Consider the following 14,818-nt stretch of genomic DNA (forward strand, 5'->3'; position numbering starts at 1 on the left):
GGGCCCTGTGGGATGGGTCCTCACTTTGTGCTAATGAGAACAGGCGATGAGTGGGACAAATCCAAGAGGAATAGAATCTAAGAGCAGGTTTGTGATGTTGGGGTTTTATCAGGCCCTGGTGAGGCCTCACGTGGAAATTGTGAGCAGTTTTGGGCTCCTCATTTAAGAAAAGATGTGCTGACGTTGGAGAGGGTTCAGAGGAGGTTCACAAGGATGATTCCGGGAATGAAAGGGTTATCATATGAGGAGTGTTTGATGCTCTTGGCCTGGACTCGTTGGAATTTGGATAATGAAGGAGGGGAGGATCTCATTGAAACATTTTGAATGTTGAAAGGAGTGGATAGAGTAGGTGTAGAAAGGTTGTTTTTCACGGTGGAGAGTCTAGGACGGGGGCACAACTTCAGGATTGAAGGACGTCCACTAAGAATAGAGATGCTGAGGAATTTCTTCAGCCAGATGGAGGTGAATCTGTGGAATTTGTTGCCACAGGCGGTTGTGGAGGCCGGGTCATTGTGTGTATTTAAGGCAGAGATTGACAGGTTCTTGATTAGCCAGGGCAGCAAAGGTTATGGGGAGAAGGGCAGACAGTGGGGCTGAGAGAGGAAATGGATCATCTCATAATTAAATTGTGGGGAAAACTCAATGGGCTGAATGGCCTGATGGCCTGATGTTCTTATGGGAGCACCATTGTCTTGGAAGGCAGCGAGACACCGATTCTGGTCGGACGGTGAGTGAGATAATCTGGGATGTCTTCACGCTATTTTAATGGGTGCAGACAGTGAGTGGGACACTCTGGGAGGTCCTTGCCACCTGGACCAGGAGTGCAGTCTCAGAGGGTGGGATCCACAGGGAGGGGGGTGGCTTGATTTGGAACTTGAGGGCAGGGGTGATGTAAGACAGTGGGAAGGTGTCTAATGGACATGGACCAGGATTGGGGCTGGGATTGGTAGGGCTGTCTCTGACCAATACCCGCGATGTCAGGAAAAGTCAACCACGGGGTTAGAGGGGAGAGTGGGGGGGCCTGGGAAGGTCTAGTCATGCCTCTGCCTCTCCACCTTCACGGACGGCAGGTAGCCAGGGCCCAGAGGAGCAATGGGAAGAGCTGCTGGCAGCTCCAAGGGATCCAGTTTGATCCCGATCACTGCCACTGCCCCCTTGCATGTTCTCCCTGTGACCACGGGGGAGTCCTCTGGAGGATCCAGGTTCCAGGGTCAGGTGGATGACTGTCTTCGAGTGCAGGGCACGGTAGAATCTGGGGGGAATTGATGGAACTCAGGGTAGGGGGAATCAGTGGGGATAGGATGACACAATGGGGTGAATGAGGAAATGGGAACTGACTGACCAGGTGGAGGGGTGCAGGGGGTACAGGACAGAAAGGTAGTCCCTCAACCACTCCTGGCCCATGATCCCTGAACCTCACTCACCCCAACCCTCAACCCCCGACCCTCAAACCCCGACCCTCAACCCCCGACTCCTGACCAGCCCCAGCCCTCAACACCCCCACCCCCATCAAGACCCGAAGGCCTCAACTTCCTGATTCGACATCCGACCCTCGACTCCTTGCCCCTCCAGCCACCTCTAACTTCTAACACTCTGACCCTCGACCCCTCCCAATCCTCAACCCCCTGTCCCTTGAACTGCCAAGAACTCTCTGGTCACTCAGCCTTCGATACCCTGACCACCTCTAGCACCCCTCTGACCTTCAATGTCCTGACCCTCGACCCCTCCGAACCTCAACGACCCCTGACCCCTCCAAAGACCTTCCTGCAGAGTGTCAGCAGGGCCTGGCCCCGCTCTCCAACCACTACCCGCCTCTGCCCAATTATTCCTGGGTCCGCTGCGGCCTGTTGGAGCAGTGATAAGGATCCCAAGTGTCCACCACACCCCTCCCTCTCCCACAGGCTCAACCGTCCCACTCAAACCGGCCTCCTTCAGGCCCTGACCCCTCCCAACCTCTCCCCACATCCTCCCCAACCCACACACACCACCCCGCCCTGATGCTGCCTGCACTCACACACACTGTCGCCAGAGGCTGATGACCCTCCAAGCCCACTCTCCTCAGGGGCAAGCAGCCAGGCTTGAAGGCAGGGGAGGGCGAAGCTGACAGGATTGCCACATCCTGCAGTGAAGTGGGCAAGCCTCGCACCGGCTGCTCACGGCTACAACTTCTCGACACAACCTTCCTTCAGCAAACCAGAGACTCTCCCTCCCACTCTCTCCTGGTGTAAAGGTTAACCTGCCTGTGCAGTCCCACATCGAGACAGAGGAATGCTTGTGGAGCGGAGTCCTCCGCCCACGCAGGACACTCTGACCCTGACACACCACAGCTCATCCCTCAGACAGTGTTAACTCTTTCAGAGCCAAGATCTCTGAGCTCAGCACCACTCTCCCCTTGTCCAAATACCAGCTGGAATCACTCAGCTGGTCGGACAGCATCCGTGGAGAGAGAAGTCGAGCCAACCTCCCGTTTTCACTCTCTCCCGGAGCTGACCTGAATCATCCCCTCTCTGCGGATGCTGCATAACCTCCTGCATGTTAGTGAAATGGTTGGTGTGGCGGTCAGTGCAACACCTTTACAGCGCCAGCGATCGGAGTGGGGGTTCAAATCCTGCACTGTCTGTAAGGAGTTTGTACCTTCTCCCCGTGTCTATGTGGGTTTCCCCCGGTGGGTTTCTTCCCACCGTTCAAATAAATGTAGCGTGGGTTGTGGGTTAATTGGGTGGCAGGGACTCATGGGCCAAAAGGGCCTGTTACCATGTTGTATGTGTAAATTTAATTTTTTTAATATAAATTTAAATTTCTTTTTCAATCTTTTTGTTGGTTTTAACATAGGTACATATTGTAATAAGTAAATTAATGTCAATATACAAGTATCAAATAAGGATGAACCCATGTTGTTAAATGGAAGCCCGACATATATCCTAAACTAAGAATCTAACCGTACCTTATGAGGGGCCCCAGCCAAGTTAAGGAGTCCACTACAAATAATAATAACTATGGGGTCATGAAAGAAAAGTAGAGATGAATAATCTACAAGTTTTGAAAATGATTGACAAAGGGATCCCAAAAAGAACGAAAGTTAAGATCCGTTGCAGTGGTGGAACACCTGGTCTTTTCCAGAGACAGACATGGCAACACATCACCAACTACTGGGTGTGAGAGGGAGGGACAGCATCCTTCCATCTCAGCATATCGATTCAAATTTTAAGAATATCAACTTAGAACTACAGCACAGAACAGGCCCTTCGATCCTCGTATTGTTATCTCAACCCTACAATCCTTACAAATATACTAAACCCTCCTGACCCCGTAACCCTCTATTTCCCTTCCATCCCTGTCCTTGTCTAAGAATCTCTTAAATGCCCCCAACCTCCACCACCAACTTGCCAAGGTATTCGAGGCCCCCAAACACTCGGGGTAAAAATACTTACCCCTGACGTTTCCCCTAAACCTCCCTCCCTTCACTTTGTACACATGTCCTCTGGTGTTTGCTGATCCTGCCCTGGGAAACAGGCACTGTCTGTCCACCCTATCTCTGCCTCTCATAATCTTGTTGACCTCTATCAAGTCTCCTCTCATCCTTCTTCGCTCCAAAGAGAAAAGTCCCAGCTCTGCCAACCTTGCCTCATAAGACTTGTTTTTCAATCCAGGCAACATCCTGGTAAATCCCCTCTGCCCCCTCTCCACAGCTTCCACATCCTTCCTATAATCAGGTGACCAGAACTGAACAGTGTGGTCTTCCCAGAGATTCATACGGTTACAACATGACCGCTTGACTCCTGTATCCCCTCCCCCATAATGAAACCCAGCATCCCATAGGTCTTCTTAACTATCCTATCAATCTGTGTGGTGACATTGAGGGATGTATGGATTTGGATCCCAAGGTCCCTTTGTTCATCCACACTCTTAAGTAACCGACCATTAACCCTGGACTCAGCCTTCTGGTTTGTCCTTCCAAAATGCATCACCTTACACTTATCCGGATTAAAATCCATCCGCCACTTCTCCGCCCAACTCTGCATCCTGTCTCTATCCTCTTGTAACCTTCGATAATCTTCAGCTCCATCCACAACTCCTCCAACCTTCGCATCATCTGTAAACTTACTGACACATCCGTCCGCCTCTTCATCCATATCATTTATAAACATCACAAAGAGCAGGGGTCCCAGAACAGATCCTTGCGGCCCCTCCACTAGTCATTGACCTCCAGGCAGAATTCTTCTTGCCAGCCCTGGTCTTGAGCAAGTGCTGGGGTGGGGTGAGAGAAGGTGCATCACCACAGACTCCCTGAGAACTGACAATCTTCTCTGGGGATTCCTCAGCATTGGGAAGAGTGTCTTCCACACCGGTCCTGTAGGGCCCAGAGGGAGGAGGAGACAGATGTGGGACCTCCCCATGGACAGGGGAAGTGGTGGGAGAGGGGAATGGAGAGTCATTTGTGAGCTCCCCTAACCCTGAGTGCACCCCACCCCCCCCCCCATCTTGACCGAACCTTCCCTCGTGGAGTCCCATTGGATCCTTGATGCTGTCCCTGGCTGTGGGTCAGAGGTGGCCAGGAGGCAGGGGGGAGGATGCATTTCCCCAAGGAGGCTTTAAATTGTTCCCCTGTCCATCCAGTAAATTCCTCACACAGCACCACAGGAATTAGTGGCGGGGAAGGGCCTGGTGCACCCAGGGTTATCAGGCTGTGCTGAGCTCCCTCCTTGACAATGGGGGGGATGGGGGTGTGAGAGGACAAATGGGGTGTTCCTGGGCTGTGGGAGGACCATCCATGTACCTGACCAAATTCCTCTTTAATGTTAAAATTGAGCCCACATTCACCACTTCAGCTGGCAGCTCGTTCCACAACCCCACCACTCTCTGTGTAGAAGTTCCCCTTCATCTTGCCCCTTTCACCATTAACCCACGTCCTCTGGTTTGTATCACACCCACCCTCAGTGGAAAAAGCTGACTTACATTTACTCTGTCTGTCCCCTCATAATTTTAAATACCTTGATCAAATCTCCCTTCATTCTTCTACACTCCAGGGAATAAAGTCCTAACCTGTTCAACATTTCCTTGTAACTCAGTTCCTGAAGTCTGGGCAATGTCTTCTCTGCCCTCTTTCTATCTTATTGATATCTTTCCTCTAGTTTGGTGACTAAAACTGCACGCAGTTCTCCAAATTTGGCCTCACCAATGTCTTACACAATTTTACCATAACATCCCAACTCCTGTACTCAGTACTTTGATTTATGAAGGCCAAGATGCCAAAAGCTCTCTTTACAACCTTGTCCACCTGTGACACCACGTTCAGGGAATTATGTATCTATATCAATTTTTTTTGTTACCTCCTTAAAAAAACCTAATTAGACTCGTGAGGCATGACCTTCCTCTCACAAGTCATGCTGACATGTTGTTTAAACGACACTTGGAAAGGTTGAGAGGATGATGGGGGAAACACAAGGGCTCAGGTTGGCAGTGTGGTTAGGTGGAAAGGCCTGTTTCTGTGCTGTGAAACTCTCTGAGCTCGGGACTGGGAAGATTGCCCACTGACTAGGGTTGGTTGACAGAGCAGAAAGGGTGGAAACGAACTCTTGTCAGCACTGCCCACGCTCTGCTGGGATTCTGCTGAGTTCAGTATCAGAAGTGCAAATTAAGATACGTGTGGAGCTAGATTTGCATCTACTCCTCAGTGGGTGAGGTCAACCATTGCAGTATTGCAAAACTGGGGGAGGTGGAACAGAAAGGTTTCAATTTAAATTAAGTTTAGACATACATACAGCAGGGTAACAGGCCCTTTCGACCTAAGAGTCCATGATGCCCAATTGACCTACAACCCCTGGTACGTTTCGAATGGTGGTAGGATATTGGAGCCCCCAGGGAAAACCCATGCAGAGGTGGTGGAGTGGCTCTGTTGGTGAGGAACGACATTGAATCGTTAGCAAGGTGACATTGGATCAGAAGATAGAAAATCATTGTAGGTCGAGTTAAGAAATGGCAAGGGTTAAAAGGCACTGTTGGCAGTTATATACAGACCTCCACAGCAGTGTAGTGGGTGGTGTAACTCGAGTGAGGCAGTGCAGGGAATGGAGAAATCATCCTGAAGGATATAGGGAAAAGCATAGTTTTGGCACTGTGGACATCAGATGTTGCCAGTGTGAGATCCAGTCCATAGACCGATAACAGGAAAGGAAATGTCCAGTGCTCCATGTGGTCAAGCCCAAAGGGAAGGGGCAGATGTCAGATTTATGGGGTACTAGATGTGTAAAAAAACTTACCCCAGTGTCTCCCTAAATTTCCCTCCCTTCACTTAGAAGGATATCTTACTTAAGAGTGTGGATGAACAGAGGGACCTTGGGGTCCAAATCCATACATCCCTCAAGGTCGCCGCACAGGTTGATAGGATAGTTAAGAAAGCCTATGGGATGCTGGGCTTCATTAATAGGGGGATTGAATTCAAGGGTAGAGAGATTGGTAACTCCTCAAATCTCTGGTGAGCCCACAATTAGAGTATTGTGTTCAGTTCTGGTCACCTCATTAAGGAAGGATGTGGAAGCTATGGAGAGGGGCAGAGGAGATTCACCAGGATGTTGCCTGGATTGGAAAAAAGTCTTATGAGGCAAGGTTAGCAGAGCTGGGACTTTTCTCTTTGGAATGTAGAAGGATGTGAGGAGACTTTGAGGTCAACAAGATTCTGAGAGGCAGAGATAGGGTGGACATCCAGCACCTGTTTCCCAGGGTGGAGTCAGCAAACACCAGAGGACATGTGTACAAAGTGAAGGGGGGGAGGTTTAGGGGAAACGTCAGGGGGAAGTATTTTTACCCCGAGTGTTTGGGGGCCTGGAATACCTTGGCAAGTTGGACGTGTGTACAAAGTGAAGGGAGGAAAGTGTTTTTATACAGAGAGTTGTGGGGGCCTGGAATGCCTTGTCAGGGATGGTCGTGGAGGCTGGAACATTGGGGGCATTTAAGAGATTCTTAGACAGTAACATGGATGGAAGAAAAATAGAGGGTTACGGGGTCGGGAGGGTTTAGTACTTTTTGTAAAGGAATATTTGATCGGCACAACACCAAGGGCCGAAGGTCCTGTACTGGGCTATAGGGTTCTATGTTCTATATAGACCAAATATAGATAAATGCAGACTAGCCCAGATCACCAACTTGGTCGACAGGGACAAGTTGGGCCGAGAAGCCCGTTCTATACTGTACGTGCATCTTCTGCCCTACAGAAGGGATGGGGCGGGGGAAAGTAGAAGAATGTTTGATCAGGGCAGGATGAGTTCTTCAATATGTCGGCAGCTCTCCCGAGCCTGCAGGAGCTGTTGACAGGGTCAATGGAGAGGAGCCTGATCTGTGTGATGGGCTGAGTTGTGTTCACCTCTCTGTGTTTTCCTGCAGTGTTGGGTGGAACAGTTCCTGACCCACGCAGTGTCTCATCTTTCTGTAGGGCATCAAGATTCTGAGAGGCATAGATAAGGTAGAAGGCCAGGGTGGGCTAGCAAACAGCAGAGGACATCTGTGCAATGTGAAGGGAGAAAAGTTTACATTTCAGATTATAATTTTTCTTTCAACGATGGCCTTTCCAGAATCACTGGAGTTGGAAAAGTATGTAAGGGGCCTCTTTCATTAGATGCTCTTTTGCTGTAATATATACATTCCTGACCCATCAATTCCATTTGTTTTATCCCTTCTTTAACACTTTGGTCAATCTTCAGGTTATAAATTAAATTTGTGGAAAAGTGAGATGCCCGTTTTGAACTTCTCCTTAGATTCCACTGTTTCTTTTAAAATTGTTAAAAATGAATTTAACTATCTAGGTACGACTAAGAAATTTAAATTTATAATTTTTAAACATTTAGACATAGGCGGTAATAGGCCCTTTTGGCCCACAAGTCTATCCTGACCAATTTACACTCAATTAATGTAGTACATTCAATAATCCATTTGGCAGATCCAGATTCTTCAGGTGACCATTCGGAATCGCCTCAGCCCCTGAAGTGGATCACAAAACTATCCACATGGTCTATGAGCACCTGGACGGAGTTGACACCTCAATGGATGACATCACAGTCTGGGGAACCATGAAAATGGAGCACGACGAGAGACTAAGGAAAGTGTTGGAAGCAACAAGGAAAGCAAACCTGAAGCTGAATAGAGGGAAATGCCAGCTCGGGGTGACAGAACTAACATTTGTAGGAGATATTATTGGCAGGGAGGGCATCAAACCAGATCCCAGAAAGGTGTCGGCCATTGGGAACATGCCAAGGCCACAATGCAAAAAGAACGTAGAGAGGTTTAATGGAATGGTCAACTATAGGGGTAAATTCATATCCAACCTCTCAGAAAAGATGGCTCCATCGAGAAGATGAACAGAAAAGAACATTGAATGGGAGGGGAATCATGAACATGAAAAGTCATGGAGGGAACTAAAGAAACTGCTCATGGAGGGACCAGTTCTGAGGTTTTACGATCCAGTGAGACCCATCAAGATATCATCAGATGTATCACATAGTGGGCTCGGTGCAGCTCTTCTGCAAAAAATATGCTGACTGGCAACCCACTGCCTATGCATCACGGTCAATGACAGACGCGGAGACACGATTGGCTCAAATTGAGAAGGAGCTGCTCAGCGTCACATACGCCCGTGAAAGATTTCATCAGTTTGTGTCAGGACAACCAATCGCTGTAGAGAATGACCATAAGCCCTCGATTGCATTGTTCCAAAAGCCATTAAATGAATGTCCACTTCGAATACAAAGAGTGACAATTAGGCTGTAACACTATACACTGAAAGAGGTGTTGACTCCGGGTAAGCTCATGTACACAGCAGACACTTTGTCTAGAGCTGTTGACACGAGAGGTCCCGCAAACACAAAAATGGATGAAGACGTGAATGCTTTCGTGGACTTGATCACAAGTGCACGGCCCATATCAGATGCAAAAATGAAGCTCATAAAATCAGAGACAAACAAAGATGAAACACTGAGATAACTGAGAAAAAACATCTTGGATGGATGGGCCAACATGAAGCAGGACTGGTCACCTGACGTTTCTGAGTATTGGAACTGCACGACGGAACCATCAGTGGTTGAAAACATCATCTACAAAGGAAGCCAAATCCTTATCCCAAAGAGTCAGAGAAAAGAGATGCTAAAAGGATCCATGGAGGACATCTCCGAATCGAAAAGTGTAAGAAAAGAGCACGAGAGGTGATGTGCTGGCCAAGAATCAACAATGATATAACAAATGAAGTGTCAAACTGTACAATATGCCAGAAATATCAAGCAAGCCATCCTGCAGAATGATTAAAGCCACACCCAGCACCATTCAGACCGTACCAGAAGGTAGGTGCTGACCTATTCAAATGTCAAGGGAAGGACTATCTTGTAGTCACAGGCAATTACTCCCTGTATCCAGAGGTGTGAAGACTGAACACCACCCCTGTAGATGCTGTAATAACAGGTAGGAAAGCTATATTCTCCAGACATAGCATGGCAACCGAAGTCTTGACTGACAATGGACCCTAGTTTTGCAATTCAAAGTTCTGACAGTTTGCCAAAGAGTGAGACTTGTACACACCGCGTCATGTCTTCATTTTCCACAGTCCAGTGGTCTAGTGGAAAAGTCAGTACGGACAGTGAAAAGACTGATGAACAAGGCCAAATACAGTGGAACAAACTTCTACCAGAGCAGGCTAGAGTACCGCTCAGTGCCGCTCGAGTGTGGTAGGTCACCAGCACAACTCCTTATGGAACGTTGGCTAAGATCAAACCTACCCATTCAGGAGAACCTCCTAAGACAAAAGAGGGGGAGAAAGTGAGGAAGTTCAAAGAACAACAGAAAGAAAAGCCGAAGTATTACTTTGACAGAGGAACAAAAATCCTACTGGAACTCCACACTGGTGACCAAGTCAGGCTCAAAGACAAAACAAACTTATGGACTCAGAAGGGAACTGTCCTTAGTGAAGTCCAACCAAGATCATACACCATTCAGACAGATGAAGGTGTTGTTCTGCGAGACCTTTAAATGGGACCAGACATAGTAGATGGAAAGACAGATACTGTTGAACAACCTGAATACACAGCTGAGAAGACATCGTCTGAGGCAACAACTCAGATTCAAGGACAATCAACCAGGAGATCGTCAAGACATGTGAATCCTCCTAAGAGCCTCATTGAGCAAATTTAAAGACTCCTGTTCCAGAATGAAGTGGTGCTCTCTTATTCACTCTTCAAGTTTTAGTGTATGTAAATGTGAACACACAAAACAAGTTTAAAAAATGTTAACGATGTTGAAAATTATGGAAATGTAAGTTCCTGATGTTAAAGTTAAAATTGCAGAGTTGTACAAAGAAAACATGTCAGTTAAAAGTAAGCTACTTTTATTTTAAGAAAGGGAGATGTAATGGTAGTGATCATGTTTGCATGGAAACTAGCAATGTCTTAAGGATCATAGTTCCTAATGGATTAGACTTGGCTGCCATCAGGGGAGCTCACACAGATGCAGAGACTGCAGTATGAGAGATCCGTTGTGGAGGTCGACAAGGCTCATGGTGGCTGCTTACAACGAGTTTAAAGTAAAGAACCTTTTCCTTCTTCCATGTTTTGTCTAAGAACTCACACACACGAACACAGGATGAAACAAAAGGCAAATACAATGTTGGAATTCATTTCAAGAGGAATAGAATCTAAGAGCAGGGATGTGATGTTGAGGTTTATAAGGCCCTGGTGAGGCCTCACATAGAGATTGTGAGCAGTTTTGGGCTCCTCATTTAAAAAAGGATGCTGGAGAGGGATCAGAGGAGATTCACGAGGATGGTTCTGGGAATGAAAGGGTTATCATACAAGAAGCGTTTGATGCTCTTAGCCAGTATTCATTGGAATTTAGGAGAATGAGGGGGGATCTCATTGTAACAATCTGAATGTTGAAAGGCATGGACAGAGTCGATGTAGAAAGGTTGTTCCCCACGGTGGGAGAGTCTAGGACAAGAGGAAACAACTTCAAGATTGAAGGGCGTCCATTTAGATCAGAGATGCAGAGGAATTTCTTCAGCTAGATGGTGGTGAATCTGTGGAATTTGTTACCACAGGCAGTTGTGGAGGTTGGGTCATTGGGAGTATTTAAGGCAGAGATTGACAGGTTCTTGATTAACCAGGGTATCAAAGATTATGGGAAGAAGGGCAGGCAGTGAGACTGAGTGGGAAAATGGATTGGCCCATGATTAAAATAGTGGGGTAGGCTCGATGGGCTGAATGGCCTATTTCCTTTCCTATGCCTTATGGTCTTATCTCCTGTTCTGTATCATTGAGGACCAACATTAGCTTAAGGAACAAGCTTTATTTGGTTTGTTACGGATTATATTATATTTTATAATATATATCAATATGTTTCTAAAAGGGATAGATTGTAGGGTTTCGTTTGGGTCATTTCACAAACAGATACTTACACTTCTCAAGAGCTTCACTGAAGCCAAGCATTTAGGCTCCGTGACTTTGCAGAGACTATGGAACTGCTTTGGAAGGAACTTCAGAAGCAGGTGAAAATGGAAAAGTCCGGGCTCAAGAGCTGATAAAGATCTTTCAAGGATTGGATTTAGAGTCTTGGGAGGGGTTCTGGTTTTTACAAGCAGAGAGAGAGAGGAAAGGAAACAGAATTCTTCTCTTAGAGAGTGATAGAACTGAGTTCTGCAGTAGCTTTTGGAGGGTGCAACATGGCAAGCTGGCAGCTTGTTGAAAACCCCATTTTGAAGATGGGTTGAGGGTCCTGAGTTCAGTTTATCGAAAAACCCTTGTAGTCCTTACAAGAGGAACTGGCTGGCTAGAGTGTTTCTCCTGAAATAAGGGAAACGAGAGGAACTCAGTGATGAAGAGGTTATCGTCTGGAAAACCCATGATGGGGCAAGTTTCTTTGGCAAGACATTGAAGTTGCTGATGGAGGAAATCAGTTTGTGGGTGTCCAACGAGCAACAAATCTCTCTCTGAAAACCAACGAGAACCTTCCTGAGTGGTAACCATTTACCTGTAAGCACCACAGCCTGGTGAAGATTCATAAATGTTTAATTCTGTGCACAGTATAAGAATTGCCTGATACCAGTGAACTTGGAGGTGAAAAGTGAATGATTGGACAGTGAACAAAAGAACGTTCCTGAACATATACACATTACAAACATGTGCGCTTAGAATTAGAAAGGGGTTAAGTTAATAGTAATCAGTTAAAGTTTGATCCCGTTTCTAGATTTAAAGATCATTAAAACCATCTTTTATTAAAGTAAGCATTGTCTTGGTGAATTCTATTCCTGCTGGTTTTTGGGGTCGTCTGGGCCCGTCACAGGTTTTTATCTCCCTTTTCTCTCTTCAACTCTAGGAGTGAATTAAATGTCCATGCGGACCTTCCTAGCACAACCTCCACATTCTTTATCCCCCCCAATTCCCGTCCTCCCTCCCCAACTGCACCCATTCACTCACTGACCAAGTAACTTCCTTCCAGTTTATCCCCATGGTCATCCCAGTTTTACCTCATAGGCCCCCTTCAGCCCCTCTGTGCTGAACCATTTTTCTGCCTCATCCCACTGACCTGCTCCCAGTCCCTATCCCTCCATTCCTCTCCCATCCATGGACCTGTCCAAATTCTTCTGCAATGTTAAAATCGAGCCCACACTCACCATTTCAGCCGGCAGCTCGTTCCCCACCCTCACCCTTCTCTGTGTGAAGAAGTTCCCCCTTTCACCCTTAACCCATGTCCTCTGGTTTGTGTCTTACACATCATCAACAGAGATATGGCCATCTCAACCCTCGTCAGAGGCCTCCTGCCCCCATCTCCGTTCTGATGAAGGGTCTGCAACTTGAAAGGTTAGCTTTTCTTCCTGAACATTATCAGCATTTTTTTGTTTCTGATGGATTCGAGTTTGGGGTATGGAAGGATATGGTCCTGGGTGCGGGTCAGTGGGGCGTACCAGAGAAATAGTTCGGCTAAGACTAGAAGGGCCAAATGGCCTGTTTCTCTGCTGTAATGTTCGATGATGTCCAGCATCACCACAGCCAGGATTGGGAAGGGTGGAGGGAGTGAGGTGGAGAGAGAAAAAGGGGAGAGAGGGCAAGAAAGAGGGAGGGGAGAGGAGAGGACAAGAGAAGGGAGAGAGAAAGGGGAAGTGAGGGAGAGAGAAAAAGGAGTAGGGAAGAGAGAGAGGGGGAGAGCAGAAAAGGAGAGGGGGAAGACGGAAGAGAGAGGGGAAGACATGGGGAAGAGAGGGGGAGAGGGGGAAGGGGTAGAAGGGGTGAAGGGAGAAGGAGCGAGGGGGGAAGAGAATGGAAGATAGAGGGGGAAGAGAGGGAGAAAGAGAGGGGGAAGAGAGGGTTGGAGAGAGAGAGGGAAGTGTAGAGAGGGGAAGGGGGGAGTGGGGTAGAGGGGGACAGTCCGGAGAGAAGTAGGGGGGAGGACAGGGTTGAGCAGTCCCCAGTTGTGGAGTGGGATTGAGTGGGGAAGCCTTCAGCTGCCCTCTCTCCCCCCACCATTCCCACACTCCTGTCCTGCTTCACAAGATCCCTGTGTGTTTACCCCACTGAAAGGGGCTGGACCAGAATTGTTCTCCAGCCCCTTTAGTCACGTGAATTTCTCAAGAATTCATGAATACAAAGGTCAGGCAAAGCTGAGAGAGACAGGAGATTTGATAGAAAAGGTAATTCGACGCTCCATCCCCATTCTCACTTCGCCTCCCCCCTCTCTGCCTCCCCAATAACCTTTCCCTCTTTCTGCCTCTCCCTCCCCCTCTCTCGATTCTCAGTAACTTCACTCCCTCTCCTTCCCCTCTCCGTCCATTCTTTCCCACAAACACTTCCGCACAGTGCAGGGATCTCTCTCCCAAACTCTCTCTCTCTCTAACAAACACTTTTCCATACTCTCTCTCTCTCCCACACTCTCTCTCTCCCACACTCTCTCTCTCTCCCACACTCTCTCTATCTCCCACACTCTCTCTTCCAAACTCTCTCTCTAACAAACACTCTCCCACACTCTCTCTCCCCCACTCTCTCTCTAACAAACACTCTCCCAAACTCTCCCTCTTTCTAACACTCTCCCACGCAGCCTCTCCCACACTCTCTCTCCAAAACTCTCTCTCTAACACTCCCAAACTCTCTCTCTAACACTCTCCCAAACTCTCTCTCCCAAACTCTCCCTCTCTCTAACAGTCTCCCACACTCTCTTTCCCAAACTCTCTCTCTAACAAGCACTCTCGCAAACTCTCTCTCTCTAACACTCTCCCACGCAGCCTCTCCCACACTCTCTCTCCAAAACTCTCTCTCTAACACTTTTCCAAACTCTCTCTCTAACAAACACTCTCCCAAACTCTCTCTCTAACACTCTCCCAAACTCTCTCTCTAACAAACACTCTCCCACGCAGCCTCTCCAACTCTCTCTCTCTCCCAAACTCTCTCTAACACTCTCCCACGCAGCCTCTCCCACACTCTCTCTCCAAAACTCTCTCTCTAACACTTTCCCAAACTCTCTCTCTAACAAACACTCTCCCAAACTCTCCCTCTCTCTAACAGTCTCCCACACTCTCTTTCCCAAACTCTCTCTCTAACACTTTCCCAAACTCTCTAACAAACACTCTCCCAAACTCTCTCTAACAAACACTCTCCCACGCAGCCTCTCCCACACTTTCTCTCCCAAACTCTCTCTCTAACACTTTCCCAAACTCTCTCTCTAACAAACACTCTCCCAAACTCTCCCTCTCTCTAACAGTCTCCCACACTCTCTTTCCCAAACTCTCTCTCTAACACTTTCCCAAACTCTCTAACAAACACTCTCCCAAACTCTCTCTAACAAACACTCTCCCACG

At 47.7% G+C, this 14,818-nt stretch overlaps 2 protein-coding genes across 5 annotated transcripts in view; one reads left to right on the forward strand and one right to left on the reverse strand.

Annotated features, from left to right (window-relative positions):
* Positions 1 to 2,307, reverse strand: part of LOC138759764 (uncharacterized) — a 33,768-nt gene extending 31,461 nt beyond the window's left edge. For 2 of the 3 annotated variants that reach the window (XM_069930356.1, XM_069930358.1), the window contains exon 1: positions 2,015 to 2,230. The gene's annotated coding sequence lies outside the window, so the exon portion shown is untranslated. The other variant, XM_069930357.1, reaches the window with a different exon arrangement.
* An 11,262-nt stretch (positions 2,308 to 13,569) lies between these two features.
* The window catches only part of LOC138760289 (sulfotransferase 1C4-like), a 33,309-nt gene continuing 32,060 nt past the window's right edge, over positions 13,570 to 14,818 (forward strand). The window contains exon 1 of one of the 2 annotated variants that reach the window (XM_069930659.1): positions 13,570 to 13,657. The gene's annotated coding sequence lies outside the window, so the exon portion shown is untranslated. The remainder of the gene's footprint in view (positions 13,658 to 14,818) is intronic. The other variant, XM_069930660.1, reaches the window with a different exon arrangement.

Source organism: Narcine bancroftii, chromosome 4, assembly GCF_036971445.1.
Source record: "Narcine bancroftii isolate sNarBan1 chromosome 4, sNarBan1.hap1, whole genome shotgun sequence".
NCBI classification, from domain to species: Eukaryota; Metazoa; Chordata; class Chondrichthyes; order Torpediniformes; family Narcinidae; genus Narcine; species Narcine bancroftii.